This window comes from Somniosus microcephalus, unplaced genomic scaffold, assembly GCF_052327205.1.
Source record: "Somniosus microcephalus isolate GS21.2 unplaced genomic scaffold, FLI_Smic_1.0 scaffold185, whole genome shotgun sequence".
Classification (NCBI taxonomy): Eukaryota; Metazoa; Chordata; class Chondrichthyes; order Squaliformes; family Somniosidae; genus Somniosus; species Somniosus microcephalus.
In genome coordinates, this window is record NW_028225372.1 from 513745 (window position 1) to 529432 (window position 15688).

The following is a 15688-nucleotide window of genomic DNA, read 5'->3' on the forward strand; positions in this document are numbered from 1 at the left end:
TTACTCTGTATCTAACCCGTGCTGTACCTGCCCTGGGAGTGTTTGACGGGACAGTGTAGAGGGAGCTTTACTCTGTATCTAACCCGTGCTGTACCTGCCCTGGGAGTGTTTGATGGGACAGTGTCGAGGGAGCTTTACTCTGTATCTAACCCGTGCTGTACCTGCCCCGGGAGTGTTTGATGGGACAGTGTAGAGGGAGCTTTACTCTGTATCTAACCCATGCTATACCTGTGCTGGGAGAGTTATATAGGACAGTGCAGAGGGAGCTTTACTCTGTATCTAACCCGTGCTGTACCTGCCCTGGGAGTGTTTGATGGGACAGTGTAGAGGGAGCTTTTCTCTGTATCTAACCCGTGCTGTTCCTGCCCTGGGAGTGTTTGATGGGACAGTGTAGAGGTAGCTTTACTCTGTATCTAACCCGTGCTGTACCTGCCCTGCGAGTGTTTGATGGGACAGTGCAGAGGGAGCTTTACTCTGTATCTAACCCTGTGCTGTACCTGCCCTGGGAGTGTTTGATGGGACAGTGTAGAGGGAGCTTCACTCTGTATCTAACCTGTGCTGTACCTGCCCTGGGAGTGTTTGATGGGACAGTGTAGAGGGAGCTTTACTCTGTATCTAACCCGTGCTGTACCTGCCCTGGGAATGTTTGATGGGACACTGTAGAGGGAGCTTTACTCTGTATCTAACCCGTGCTGTACCTGCCCTGGGAGTGTTTGATGGGACACTGTAGAGGGAGCTTTACTCTGTATCTAACCCATGCTGTACCTGCCCTGGGAGTGTTTGATGGGACAGTGCAGAGCGAGCTTTACTCTGTATCTAACCCGTGCTGCACCTGCCCTGGGAGTGTTTGATGGGACAGTGTAGAGCGAGCTTTACTCTGTATCTAACCCGTGCTGTACCTGCCCTGGGAGTGTTTGATGGGACAGTGTAGAGGGAGCTTAACTCTGTATCTAACCCCGTGCTGTACCTGCCCTGGGTGTAGTGTATGTAACTGTTCTACCTTTAAGAGAACTATTGTATGTGACCGTTCACCTTTAAGAGAACTATTTTAGGTGTGGCACTACTTTATCTTGGCTGCTGTATAGTGTAATACCGACGGCGACCACACCAGTATATAAGTGCTGTGTCAGGATTTATGGGGCAGATGGTACAGCACGGGTTAGATACAGAATAAAGCTCCCTCTACACTGTCCATCAAACACTCACAGGTCAGGTACAGCACGGGTTTGATACAGAGTAAAGCTCCCTCTACACTGTCCCATCAAACACTCCCAGGGCAGGTACAGCACGGGTTAGATACAGAGTAAAGCTCCCTCTACACATGTCCCATCAAACACTCCCAGGGCAGGTGCAGCACAGGGTTAGATACTGAGTAAAGCTCCCTCTACCCTGTCCCATCAAACACTCCCACGGCAGGTACAGCACGGGTTAGATACAGAGTAAAGCTCCCTCTACACTGTCCATCAAACACTCCCAGGGCAGGTGCAGCACAGGGTTAGATACAAAGTAAAGCTGCCTCTACACTGTCCCGTCAAACACTCCCAGGCAGGTACAGCACAGGTTTAGATACAGAGTAAAGCTCCCTCTACACTGTCCCATCAAACACTCCCAGGGCAGGTACAGCATGGGTTAGGTACAGAGTAAAGCTCCCTCTACACTGTCCCATGAAACACTCCCAGGGCAGGTACAGCACAGGTTAGATACAGAGTCAAGCTCCCTCTACACTGTCCCATCAAACACTCCCAGGGCAGGTACAGCACGGGTTAGATACACAGTAAAGCTCCCTCTACACTGTCCCATCAAACACTCCCAGGGCAGGTACAGCACGGGTTAGATACAGAGTAAAGCTCCTTCGAAACTGTCCCATCAAACACTCCCAGGCAGGTACAGCACAGGGTTAGATACAGAGTAAAGCTCCCTCTACACTGTCCCATCAAACACTCCCAGGGCAGGTACAGCACAGGGTTAGATACAGAGTAAAGCTCCCTCTACACTGTCCCATCAAACACTCCCAGGGCAGGTACAGCACGGGTTTAGATACAGAGTAAAGCTCCCTCTACACTGTCCCATTTGTCCCACTCCATTGCTCTTTCCCCATATCCCAGTAAATGTTTTCCCTTCAAATATTTATCCAATTCCCTTTTGAAAGTTACTCTTGAATCTGCTTCCTCCACCCTTTCAGGCAGTGCATTTCAGATCATAATAACTCACTGGGTAAAGAAGTGTTTCCTCATGATGACCTGTCTGCAGTGAAGCGCCTGTCTTGAGTTTCTAACTGAGGCAACTTCTCTTTCCCAGGAGGAGAGACGAGAGAAACTGGGGCACTTCTCATTAGAATAAAGCAGGATGAGAGGAGATGTGAGCGAGGTGTTTAAACTTGATCAACGACACCGACCAAAATATCAGAGAGGACTCCCTGTCCTTCAGGACCTGTGTCCAGGAAGAAGCTGATGGGTTTATCAGATCATCTTTGGTTAAATATTGTGCTCGTGGAGCTGAGCCCCTAGTGTCAGCATTAAACACTCTCCAGTTGGGTACAGCACGGGGTTAGACACAGAGTAAACCCATCAGCCGCTCCCCGACACATACCGAGGGACAGGAGTGTCCGGGACAATGACATTTCTCACTCAATAATGTATAAATTGATCCTGTACCTCTCCCCATTAATCCTGGGCTCCACACGGGGCGAATCCTGCTCCTGTTTCCCTTCCAGTAACCGGACTGAGCTGAGGGAGGTTGGTTGCTGGGCACTGCAGTGATGTCATAAAGCAGGGCCATTCAGCCCAGCTGGTCGTCTCCTTGACCCTTTAAATGTCGAGAGCCGGGACACCCTGTCTCCAAACACATCCCACCTGTTCATCCGGAGAATCCCCGGGGAAGGCCCAAGGCCCAGAGTGTGGAACACAACCAAGGGGGAAAGAGGAGGAGAACCAGGACACCCTTCAGCTCCACAATACAACAGAGGGACTTTGGCCTAGAAATTGGAGATCACTAAAAACCTGCCGGTGCCACCGTGGGCTGGAGTTAACGGCTGCCGAAATTGATGGCGTTGGCAGGACCGGTAAATTGGTGTTGGCTGCTAATTAACATTAGCCCAGCACTAAACTTAACGTGTGTGGTGATTATTCTTTATGTTTAGTAAGAAGTATTGTGATTGGTTGTTTGTTTCCTGCCTTGGGATATATGCTGTAATCTCATTGGTAGTTGATGTCATGTATTTTTTTTTAAATACATGACATCAACTACCAATGAGATTACAGCATATATCCCAAGGCAGGAAACAAACAACCAATCACAATACTTCTTACTAAACATAAAGAATAATCACCACAACGTGCAAGGCCGTTTTCATGGCATTAGTCCCAGCAGGATGCCCCAAAGTAGCGTGGCCGTAGCGTCATTGCAGCAAGGACAGCTTTCTCTTAAAGCAAGGCTGTTATTTTAGAAAGCAGTGTGGCCCCTTAACGGGGTACTGCCTAAATGAGAAAAACCAAAATTAATTAAAAATAGGCAGTTTTTAGTTCTTACAGCGCAACTGCCTTCTGAAAATTCCCAAGTGGCAGTCTACAGCTTTTCATGCTGAATTGCGTTCCGAAACTAAAAAATGGGAAAAGTGCTATTCATTAACACAAATGGCTCAGCAAGCCAGGGAAGGGTCACCCAGGGTCTTGCATGCAGCACTCCAGCTTTGTGCAGGGGGTCAACACTGCAAGACAGGCCCTCTACCCACAGGGGCCACAGGAGGCTCTCCAGAAAGAAGGATGTGGGACCAGATCACCGAGGCCGTCACTGCCACCTGGCTCCAGTGTCCAAAGTAGCTTCATGACCTTAGACCACTGATCAAGGTCAGTGAATGCATCTTCAAAAGCCATCTCCTACCAACTGCACCACAAGCCTCACACACTTCTCAATGCATGACTCCACCCCACCCCCATCACTCACCTACCAACAATCTGTACCAAACACGAGGCACACCTCCCATTCCTAACTTCACCTCACCCCCTTGGAGGAGATGGCACTGGCCATTCTTGACAGGGGCATGGCTGAGCCCTTGGCCAGTGGCGGGGCTGAAAGGATGCAAAATGCTGGTATTGTCATACATTATCCTCCTTCTCGCATGCACCTCTTGCTTTCCCGTCCTTCCCTCACCACATCTTCACCCTTGTGCCTTTCTCATTTCACACACCCAAAAAATGCAGACTGCGCAGCTAGTGGCTGACCAAGAAGAGGGAGCAGAGAGTGAAGAAGAATAAAGGGCATCACTCAATTTCACACTCCCAGCCACCAACTCCTCAAGGTCAACCAGCAAGGCCATTTGCATTGTCCCCCACTGAAAGTCAGCAGCCTTCCACCAATCATGCTGCCGCCATTGGAGCAGGCAAAGGCACTAAGCGAATGCATAAGGGTGATGAGTTGATTTCTTGATGTCATATTGGATGGATAGATGTATAAAGTTGGATTGGAAAGTTAGCTCTGTGGTGGCTTTAACCTCAGCATTGTGGCCAAGAGGATGCTGTGGTCAGTAACAGAGGTGAGGTAAGGTGAGACCAATGTTGAAAGGGGAATTGGGTTTGTGGTCATAGAAACATAGAAGATAGGAGTAGGAGTAGGCCATTCGGCCCCTCGAGCCTGCTCCGCCATTTAATGAGATCATGGCTGATCATCCAAATTCAGTACGCTGTCCCTGCTTTCTCCACATATCCCTTGATCCCTTTAGCCTTAAGAAATATATCTAACTCCTTCTTGAACATATTTAATGAATTGGCCTCAACTGTCTTCTGTGGTAGAGAATTCCACAGGTTCACCACTCTCTGGGTGAAGAAATTCCTCCTCATCTCAGTCCTAAATGGCTTACCCCTTATCTTTAGCCTATGACCCCTGGCCTGGACTCTCCCGCCATTGGGAACATCCTTCCTGCATCTAGTCTGTCTAGTCCTGTTAGAATTTTATAAGCTTCAATGAGATCCCCTCTCATTCTTCTAAACTCGAGCAATTATAAACCTAATCGACCCAATCACTCTTCATACGTCATACCTACCATCCCAGGTGTCAGTCTGGTGAATCTTTGCTGCACTCCCTCCATGGCAAGAACATCCTTCCTCAGATAAGGCGAACAAAACTGCACACAATACTCAAGGTGTGGTCTCACCAAAGCCCTGCACAACTGCAGCAAGACATCCTTGCTCCTGTACTCGAATCAGCACAGGGTTAGATACTGAGTAAAGCTCCCTCTACACTGTCCCATCAAACACTCCCAGGGCAGGTACAGCACGGGTTGGGTACAGAGTAATGGTCCCTCTACACTGTCCCATCAAACACTCACAGGGCAGGTACAGCACGGGTTAGATACAGAGTAAAGCTCCCTCTACACTGTCCCATCAAACACTCCCAGGGCAGGTACAGCACAGGTTAGATACAGAGTGAAGCTCCCTCTACACTGTCCCATCAAACACTCCCAGGGCAGGTACAGCACGGGTTAGATACAGAGTAAAGCTCCCTCTGCACTGTCCCATCAAACACTCCCAGGGCAGGTACAGCACGGGTTAGATACAGAGTAAAGCTCCCTCTACACTGTCCCATCAAACACTCCCAGGGCAGGGACAGCACGGGTTAGATACAGAGTAAAGCTCCCTCTACACTGTCCCATCAAACACTCCCAGGGCAGGTACAGCACAGGGTTAGATACTGAGTAAAGCTCCCACTACCCTGTCCGATCAAACACTCCCAGGGCAGGTACAGCACGGGTTAGATACAGAGTAAAGCTCCCTCTACACTGTCCCATCAAACACTCCCAGGGCAGGTACAGCACGGGTTAGATACAGAGTAAAGCTCCCTCTGCACTGTCCCATCAAACACTCCCAGGGCAGGTACAGCACGGGTTAGATACAGAGTAAAGCTCCCTCTACACTGTCCCATCAAACACTCCCAGGGCAGGTACAGCACAGGGTTAGATACTGAGTAAAGCTCCCACTACCCTGTCCCATCAAACACTCCCAGGGCAGGTACAGCACGGGTTAGATACAGAGTAAAGCTCCCTCTACACTGTCCCATCAAACACTCCCAGGGCAGGTACAGCACGGGTTAGATACAGAGTAAACCTCCCTCTACACTGTCCCATCAAACACTCCCAGGGCAGGTACAGCACGGGTTAGATACAGAGTAAAGCTCCCTCTACACTGTCCCATCAAACACTCCCAGGGCAGGTACAGCACGGGTTAGATACAGAGTAAACCTCCCTCTACACTGTCCCATCAAACACTCCCAGGGCAGGTACAGCACGGGTTAGATACAGAGTAAAGCTCCCTCTACACTGTCCCATCAAACACTCCCAGGGCAGGTACAGCACGGGTTAGATACAGAGTAAAGCTCCCTCTACACTGTCCCATCAAACACTCCCAGGGCAGGTACAGCACGGGTTAGATACAGAGTAAAGCTCCCTCTACACTGTCCCATCAAACACTCCCAGGGCAGGTACAGCACGGGTTGGGTACAGAGTAAAGCTCCCTCTACACTGTCCCATCAAACACTCCCAGGGCAGGTACAGCACGGGTTAGATACAGAGTAAAGCTCCCTCTACACTGTCCCATCAAACACTCCCAGGGCAGGTACAGCACGGGTTGGATACAGAGTAATTGTCCCTCTACACTGTCCCATCAAACACTCACAGGGCAGGTACAGCATGGGTTAGATACAGAGTAAAGCTCCCTCGACACTGTCCCATCAAACACTCCCAGGGCAGGTACAGCACAGGTTAGATACAGAGTAAAGCTCCCTCTACACTGTCCCATCAAACCCTCCCAGGGCAGGTAGAGCACGGGTTAGATACAGAGTAAAGCTCCCTCTACACTGTCCCATCAAACACTCCCAGGGCAGGTACAGCACGGGTTAGATACAGAGTAAAGCTCCCTCTACACTATCCCATCAAACACTCCCAGGGCAGGTACAGCACGGGTTAGATACAGAGTAAAGCTCCCTCTACACTGTCCTATCAAACACTCGCATGGCAGGTACAGCATGGGTTAGATACAGAGTAAAGCTCCCTCTACACTGTCCCATCAAACACTCCCAGGGCAGGTACAGCACGGGTTAGATACAGAGTAAAGCTCCCTCTACACTGTCCCATCAAACACTCCCAGGGCAGGTACAGCACGGGTTGGGTACAGAGTAAAGCTCCCTCTACACTGTCCCATCAAACACTCCCAGGGCAGGTACAGCACGGGTTAGATACAGAGTAAAGCTCCCTCTACACTGTCCCATCAAACACTCCCAGGGCAGGTACAGCACGGGTTGGATATAGAGTAATGGTCCCTCTACACTGTCCCATCAAACACTCACAGGGCAGGTACAGCACGGGTTAGATACAGAGTAAAGCTCCCTCGACACTGTCCCATCGAACACTCCCAGGGCAGGTACAGCACAGGGTTAGATACTGAGTAAAGCTCCCACTACCCTGTCCCATCAAACACTCCCACGGCAGGTACAGCACAGGGTTAGATACAGAGTAAAGCTCCCTCTACACTGTCCCATCAAACACTCCCAGGGCAGGTACAGCACGGGTTAGATACAGAGTAAAGCTCCCTCTACACTGTCCCATCAAACACTCCCAGGGCAGGTACAGCACGGGTTAGATACAGAGTAAAGCTCCCTCTACACTGTCCCATCAAACACTCCCAGGGCAGGTACAGCACGGGTTAGATACAGAGTAAAGCTCCCTCTACACTGTCCCATCAACCACTCCCAGGGCAGGTACTGCATGGGTTAGTTACAGAGTAACGCTCCCTCTACACTGTCCCATCAAACACTCCCAGGGCAGGTACAGCACAGGTTAGATACAGAGTGAAGCTCCCTCTGCACTGTCCCATCAAATACTCGCAGGGCAGGTACAGCATAGGTTAGATACAGAGTAAAGCTCCTTCGACACTGTCCCATCAAACACTCCCAGGGCAGGTACAGCACGGGTTAGATACAGAGTAAAGCTCCCTCTACACTGTCCCATCAAACACTCCCAGGGCAGGTACAGCACAGGGTTAGATACAGAGTAAAGCTCCCTCTGCACTGTCCCATCAAACACTCCCAGGGCAGGTACAGCATGGGTTAGATACAGAGTAAAGCTCCCTCTACACTGTCCCATCAAACACTCCCAGGACAGGTACAGCCTCTAGGGAACCTGCTCATAACATGATAGAATTTCACATTCAGTTTGATTGTGAGAAACTTGGGTCTGAAACTAGTGCCTTAAACTTAAATAAAGGCAATTACAAGGGTTTGAAGACAGAGTTGGTGAAAGTGGACTGGGAAAATAGATTGAAAGGTAAGATGGTAGATAAGCAGTGGCAGACTTTTAAGGAGCTATTTCATAACTCTCAGCAAAGATATATTCCAGTGAGAAAGACTCTGAGAAGGATGAACTAAGGAAGTTAAGGAGGGGATCAAATTGAAAGAAAAGGCGTACAATGTTGTGAAGATTAGTGGTAGGCCAGAAGATTGGGAAATTTTTCAGAGACTTGCAAAGGATGACTAAAAAAATAATAGAGGGAGAAAATTGATTGAGATGGTAATGGGAGAGCCATTTACACTTCATCGAGAGCCATCTTTTGTTTAACTTGTCCCATTACCATCTCCTTTAGCCTCGCACCATCTCCTAATCTCTCCCGCCTTCCATCCGATCACAGACCTTCCCTTTTGTCCTTTCCTCCCCTCCCCCCTTTCCCTGCCCCAGCACTTTATTCATTTATGGGGTCTGGGTGTCGTTGGCAAAGGCCAGCATTTATTGCCCAGCCCCTGCTTAAAAACCTGTTCCATCTCCAGCTTTTTCCAGTTCTGACGAAGGGTCCCAGACCTGAACCGTTAACTCTGTTTCTCTCTCCACAGACGCTGCCGGACCTGCTGAGTATTTCCAGCATTTACTCTGTATCTAACCCGTGCTGTACCAGCCCTGGGAGTGTTTGATGGGACAGTGTAGAGGGAGCTTTACTCTGTATCTAACCCGTGCTGTACCTGCCCTGGGAGTGTTTGATGGGACCGTGTAGAGGGAGCTTTACTTTGTGTCCAACCCATGCTGTACCTGTCCTGGGAGTGTTTGATGGGACAGTGTAGAGGGAGCTTTACTTTGTATCTAACCCTGTGCTGTACCTGCACCGGGAGTGTTTGATGGGACAGTGTAGAGGGAGCTTTACTCTGTATCTAACCCGTGCTGTACCTGCCCTGGGAGTGTTTGATGGGACAGTGTAGAGGGAGCTTTACTCTGTATCTAACCTGTGCTGTACCTGCCCTAGGAGTGTTTGATGGGACAGTGTAGAGGGAGCTTTACTCTGTATCTAACCCTGTGCTGTGCCTGCACTGGGAGTGTTTGATGGGACAGTGTAGAGGGAGCTTTACTCTGTATCCAACCCGTGCTGTACCTGCCCTGGGAGTGTTTGATGGGACAGTGTAGAGGGAGCTTTACTCTGTATCTAACCCGTGCTGTACCTGCCCTGGGAGTGTTTGATGAGACAGTGTAGAGGGAGCTTTACTCTGTATCTCACCCGTGCTGTACCTGCCCTGGGAGTGTTTGATGGGACAGTGTAGAGGGAGCTTTACTCTGTATCTAACCCGTGCTGTACCTGCCCTGGGAGTGTTTGATGGGACAGTGTAGAGGGAGCTTTACTCTGTATCTAACCCGTGCTGTACCTGCCCTGGGAGTGTTTGATGAGACAGTGTAGAGGGAGCTTTACTCTGTATCTCACCCGTGCTGTACCTGCCCTGGGAGTGTTTGATGGGACAGTGCAGAGGGAGCTTTACTCTGTATCTAACCCGTGCTGTACCTGCCCTGGGAGTGTTTGATGGGACAGTGTAGAGGGAGCTTTACTCTGTATCTAACCCGTGCTGTACCTGCCCTGGGAGTGCTTGATGGGACAGTGCAGAGTGAGCTTTACTCTGTATCTAACCTGTGCTGTACCTGCCCTGGGAGTGTTTGATAGGACAATGTAGAGGGAGCTTTACTCTGTATCTAACCCGTGCTGTACCTACCCTAGGAGTGTTTGATGGGACAGTGTAGAGTGAGCTTTACTCTGTATCTAACCCGTGCTGTACCTGCCCTGGGAGTGTTTGATGGGACAGTGTAGAGTGAGCTTTACTCTGTATCTAACCTGTGCTGTACCTGCCCTGGGAGTGTTTGATAGGACAATGTAGAGGGAGCTTTACTCTGTATCTAACCCATGCTGTACCTGCCCTGGGAGTGTTTGATGGGACAGTGTAGAGGGAACTTTACTCTGTATCTAACCCGTGCTGTACCTGCCCTGGAAGTGTTTGGTGGGACAGTGTAGAGGGAGCTTTACTCTGTATCTAACCCGTGCTGTACCTGCCCTCACGAGCAAATTTGGCTCGGGTAAATAAAATCAGAGAGTTAACTGCGTGGCTCAAAGACTGGTGTGGGAGAAATGGGTTTTGCTTCCTGGGACACTGGCACCAGTACTGGGACAGGAGAGAGCTGTTCCGTTGGGACGGACTTCACTTGGCCAGTGCTGGGACTAGAATCCTGGCGAATCGAATAACTAGGGTTGTAGAGAGGGCTTGAAACTAATTAGTGGGGGGGAGGTTTCAAGAGAGCGAAAAATAAAAATGTCAGCGGAGAAGGCAATAGAGCAAGGTAGCAGTGGGGGAATTAAAAACCAGAGCGTGTCAGGAAGGGACAGAATATATAAAGATAAAGGTAAAGTAGTAAAGGGGGTAAAAGCAGGAATAAATTGTCGCAAAACATATTTAAAAGTTCTTTATCTGAATGCACGCAGCATTTGTAACAAAATAGACGAGTTGACGGTACAAATAACTACACATGGGTATGATCTGGTGGCCATTACGGAGACATGGCTGCAGGGTGACCATGACTGGGAACTAAACATACAAGGGTATTTGACTATTCGGAAGGACAGACAGGAAGGAAAAAGAGGTGGGGTAGCTGTGTTAATAAAGGATGGAATCACTGCAATAGTGAGAAATGATATTGGGTCAAAGGATCAGGATATTGAAACGGTTTGGGTGGAAATAAGGAATAATAAGGGGAAAAAGTCACTAGTGGGCGTAGTCTATAGGCCTCCTAACAGTTGCAGCTCTATTGGTCGGAGTATAAATCAGGAAATAGTTGGGGCTTGTAATAAGGGACCAGCTATAATCATGGGAGATTTTAACTTTCATATTGACTGGACAAATCAAATTGGGCAGGGCAGCCTTGAGGAAGAGTTCCTAGAGTGCATTAGTGATGGGTTCCTTGAGCAGTATGTTACTGAACCAACCAGGGGGCAGGCAATCTTAGATGTGGTCCTGTGTAATGAGACAGGATTAATAAAAAATGTCCTAGTAAAGGATCCCCTTGGAATGAGTGACCATAACATGGTTGAATTCCAAATTCAGTTGGAGGGTGAGAGAGTTGGATCTCAAACCAGCGTACTAAGCTTAAATAAAGGAGACTATGAAGGTATGAGAGCAGAGGTGACTAAAGTGGACTGGGAAAATTGATTAAGGTGTAAGACGGTACATGAGCAGTGGTGTACATTCAAGGAGATATTTCACAACTTTCAAGAAAAATATATTCCACTGAGGAAAAAGGGGCATAAAAGAAAAGACAGCCATCCATGGCTAATAAAGTAATAAAGGATAGTATCCGACTGAAAACAAGGGCATATAAAGTAGCCAAATCTAGTGGGAGGATAGAAGATTGGGAAGCATTTAAAAGCCAGCAAACAATAACTAAAAGATTAATTAAGAAAGGGAAGATAGATTATGAAAGTAAACTAGCAAAAATTGTAAAAACAGATATCAAGAGTTTCTACAGTTATATAAAAAGAAAAAGGGTGGCTAAAGTGAATGTTGGTCCCTTAGAGGATGGGACCGGGAAATTAGTGGTGGGGAACATGGAGATGGCAAAAACGCTGAACAAATATTTTGTATCAGTCTTTACAGTAGAGGACACTAAAAATATCCCAACACTGGACAAACAGGGGGCTATAAGGGGGGAGGAGCTAAACACAATTAAAATCACAAAGGAGATGGTACTCAGTAAGATAATGGGACTTTAGGCGGGTAAATCTCCTGAACCTGATGGCTGACATCCTAGGGTCTTGAGAGAAGTCCCGAGGCCGGATTCGAACCCGGGTCCCTGGCGCTGTGAGGCAACAGTGCTAACCACTATGCCACCGGCAGCACGGTGGCATACTGGTTAGCACTGTTGCCTCACAGCGCCAGGGACCCGGGTTCGAATCCGGCCTCGGGCGACTGTCTGTGTGGAGTTTGCACATTCTCCCCGTGTTTGCGTGGGTTTTCTCCGGGTGCTCCGGTTTCCTCCCACAGTCCAAAGATGTGCGGGTTAGGTTGATTGGCTATGATAAATTGACCCTTAGTGTTAGGGGGGTTACAGGGATAGGGTGGGATATGTGTTGGTGTAGGGGTTACGGTGATCGGGTGGGATATGTGTCGGTGCAGGCTCGATGGGCTGAAATGGCCTCTATCTGCACTGTGGGGTTTCTGTGATTCTGTGGTAGCGGTGGGGATTGCGGATGCATTAGTGGTAATTTTCCAAAACTCCCTGGATTCAGGCAAGGTCCCAGTAGATTGGAAAACTGCTAATGTAACGCCCTTATTTAAAAAGGGAGGTAGACAAAAGGCTGGAAACTATAGACCAGTTAGCCTAACATCTGTGGTTGGTAAAATGTTGGAGTCCATTATTAAGGAAGCAGTAACAGGACATTTGGATAAGCATAATTTAATCAGACAGAGTCAGCATGGTTTTATAAAGGGGAAGTCATGTTTGACAAATTTGCTCGAATTCTTTGAGGATGTAACAAACAGGGTGGATAAAGGGGAACCAGTGGATGTGGTGTATTTGGACTTCCAAAAGGCATTTGACAAGGTGCCACACAAAAGATTACTGCACAAGATAAAAAATCACAGGATTGGGGGTAATATACTGGCATGGGTGGAAGATTGGCTATCTAACAGAAAACAGAGAGCTGGGATAAATGGTTCATTCTCGGGTTGGCAATCAGTAACTAGTGGTGTTCCACAGGGGTCAGTGCTGGGACCCCAACTCTTTACAATCTATATTAACGATTTGGAGGAGGGGACCGAGTGTAACGTATCCAAGTTTGCCGACGATACAAAGATGGGAGGGAAAGCAGTGAGTGAGGAGGACATAAAAAACCTGCAAAAGGACATAGACAGGCTAAGTGAGTGGGCAGAAATTTGGCAGATGGAATATAATGTTGGAAAGTGTGAGGTTATGCACTTTGGCAGAAAAAATCAAAGAGCAAGTTATTATCTAAATGGAGAGAAACTGCAAAGTGCTACAGTACAAAGGGGTCTGGGGGTCCTGGTGCATGAAACACAGAAGGTTAGTATGCAGGTACAGCAGGTGATCAGGAAGGCCAATGTAATCTTGGCTTTTATTGCAAGGGGGATGAAGTATAAAAGCAGGGAAGTCTTGCTTCAGTTATACAGGGTATTGGTGAGGCCACACCTGGAATATTGCGTACAGTTTTGGTTTCCATATTTAAGAAAAGATATACTTGCTCTCGAGGCAGTTCAGAGAAGGTTCACTCGGTTGATTCCAGAGATGAGGGGGTTGACTTATGAGGAAAGGTTGAGTAGGTTGGGCCTCTACTCATTGGAATTCAGAAGAATGAGAGGCGATCTTATCGAAACATATAAGATTATGCGGGGGCTTGATCGGGTGGATGCGGGGAGAATGTTTCCACTGATGGGTGAGACTAGAACTAGGGGGCATAATCTTAGAATAAGGGGCTGCTGTTTCAAAACTGAGATGAGGAGAAACTTCTTCACTCAGAGGGTGGTAAATCTATGGAATTTGCTACCTCAGATAGCTGTGGAAGCTGCGACATTAAATAAATTTAAAATGGAGATAGACAGTTTCCTAACTGATAAGGGACTTAGGGGTTACGGGGAGAGGGCAGGGAAGTGGACGTAAGTCCAGGTTCGGATCAGCCATGATCCTATTGAATGGCGGAGCAGGCCCGAGATGCCATATGGCCTACTCCTGCTCCTACTTCTTATGTTCTTATGTTCTTTTTCTCTTCACATATCTATAAAAGCTTTTACAGTCAGTTTTTATGTTCCCTGAAAGCTTACTCTCATAATCTATTTTCCCCTTCTTAATGAATCCCTTTCTCCTCCTTTGCTGAATCCTAAACTGCTCCCAATCCTCAGGTTTACTGCTTTTTCTGGCCAATTTATATGTCCTCTCCTTGGATCTTATGCTATCCCTAATTTCCCTTGTTAGCCACGGTTGAGTCACCTTTTTTGTTTTATTTTTATGCTAAACTGGGATGAACAAATTCTGTAGTTCATCCATGCGGTCTTTGAATGTTTGCCATTGCCTATCCACCGTCAACCCTTTGAGTGACATTCCCCAATCAATCCTACCCAACTCGCTCCTCAGACCATCGTAGTTTCCTTTATTTAAATTTAGGACCCTAGTCTCTGAGTCAACAACTTCATTCTCGATCTTAATGAAGAATTCGATCATATTATGATCACTCCAACCCGAGGGGCCTCTTACAACAAGATTGCTAATTAATCCTTTCTCGTTACATAATACCCAGTCTAAGATGGCCTGATCTCTGGTTGGTTCCTCGACATATTGGTCCAGGAAACCATCCCGTAAACACTCCAGGAATTCCTCCTCCACAGTAGAGGACATGAGAGGGCGGGAGGGAGTCCCTTTAAATGTGGAGGGGGTGGGTGGCCCTTTAAATGTGGAGTGGGTGGGTGTCCCTTTAAATGTGGAGGGGGTGGGTGTCCCTTTAAATGTGGAGAGGCGAGGCCGCGCATGCTCATTCGGCCCCATCACAAAACCAGGTTACCAGGGCTCCTGCGCGGGTCCTCCGGCGAGCACACGGAAGGCCGGGCCCAGGAAGAGGCGGAATCAGCGGCCGGGTACAGTGTTGGGGAATCGATTTAAATCGAGGTGAGGGGGGAGCGGAGAGCGAGATCATAAAGTAAAATATGAGAAAAACCAAACCTGAGAGGTGGACGGGCGGGACCTCCACGGACGCCGAACGGAGCGGGGTGGCGTAGTGAGTCGGAGCAATGTGATTCTGACTGACGGGAGCGCGGACCAATAGGAAGAGGGCTGAGCTGGGAGGACTACTGGGCTTGCTGGTCCTCCAACCAATGGCGGCGCAGCTAGGGGGCGGGACCTTCCCGCCCCTGGCGCTGAGGCTGGGACCCGATTGTGACGTTTTCAGAGGAAGAGGCCAGGCCGGCTGCGGCATGTAACTGATTGGAGCGCTGACCAATAGGACGAGGGCTCAGGTGGGAGGACTGAACTGGGCGTTCTGATCCTCCAACCAATGGTGGCGCGGCTAGGGGGCGGGACCTGGGTCTCCAGCTCAGGTGCGCTGGGGCCGATTGTGACGCGCTGTCCCCAGGTGAGAGCAGCTCAGTCAGCACAGAGCTGGGGCTGGAATCTGGGAGAGGGGCCGCAGGCAGCACAGAGCTGGGGCTGGAATCTGGGAGAGGGGCCGCAGTCAGCACAGAGCTGGGGCTGGAATCTGGGAGAGGGGCCGCAGGCAGCACAGAGCCGGGGCTGGAATCTGGGAGAGGGGCCGCAGGCAGCACAGAGCTGGGGCTGGAATCTGGGAGAGGGGCCGCAGTCAGCACAGAGCTGGGGCTGGAATCTGGGAGTGGGGCACGGACA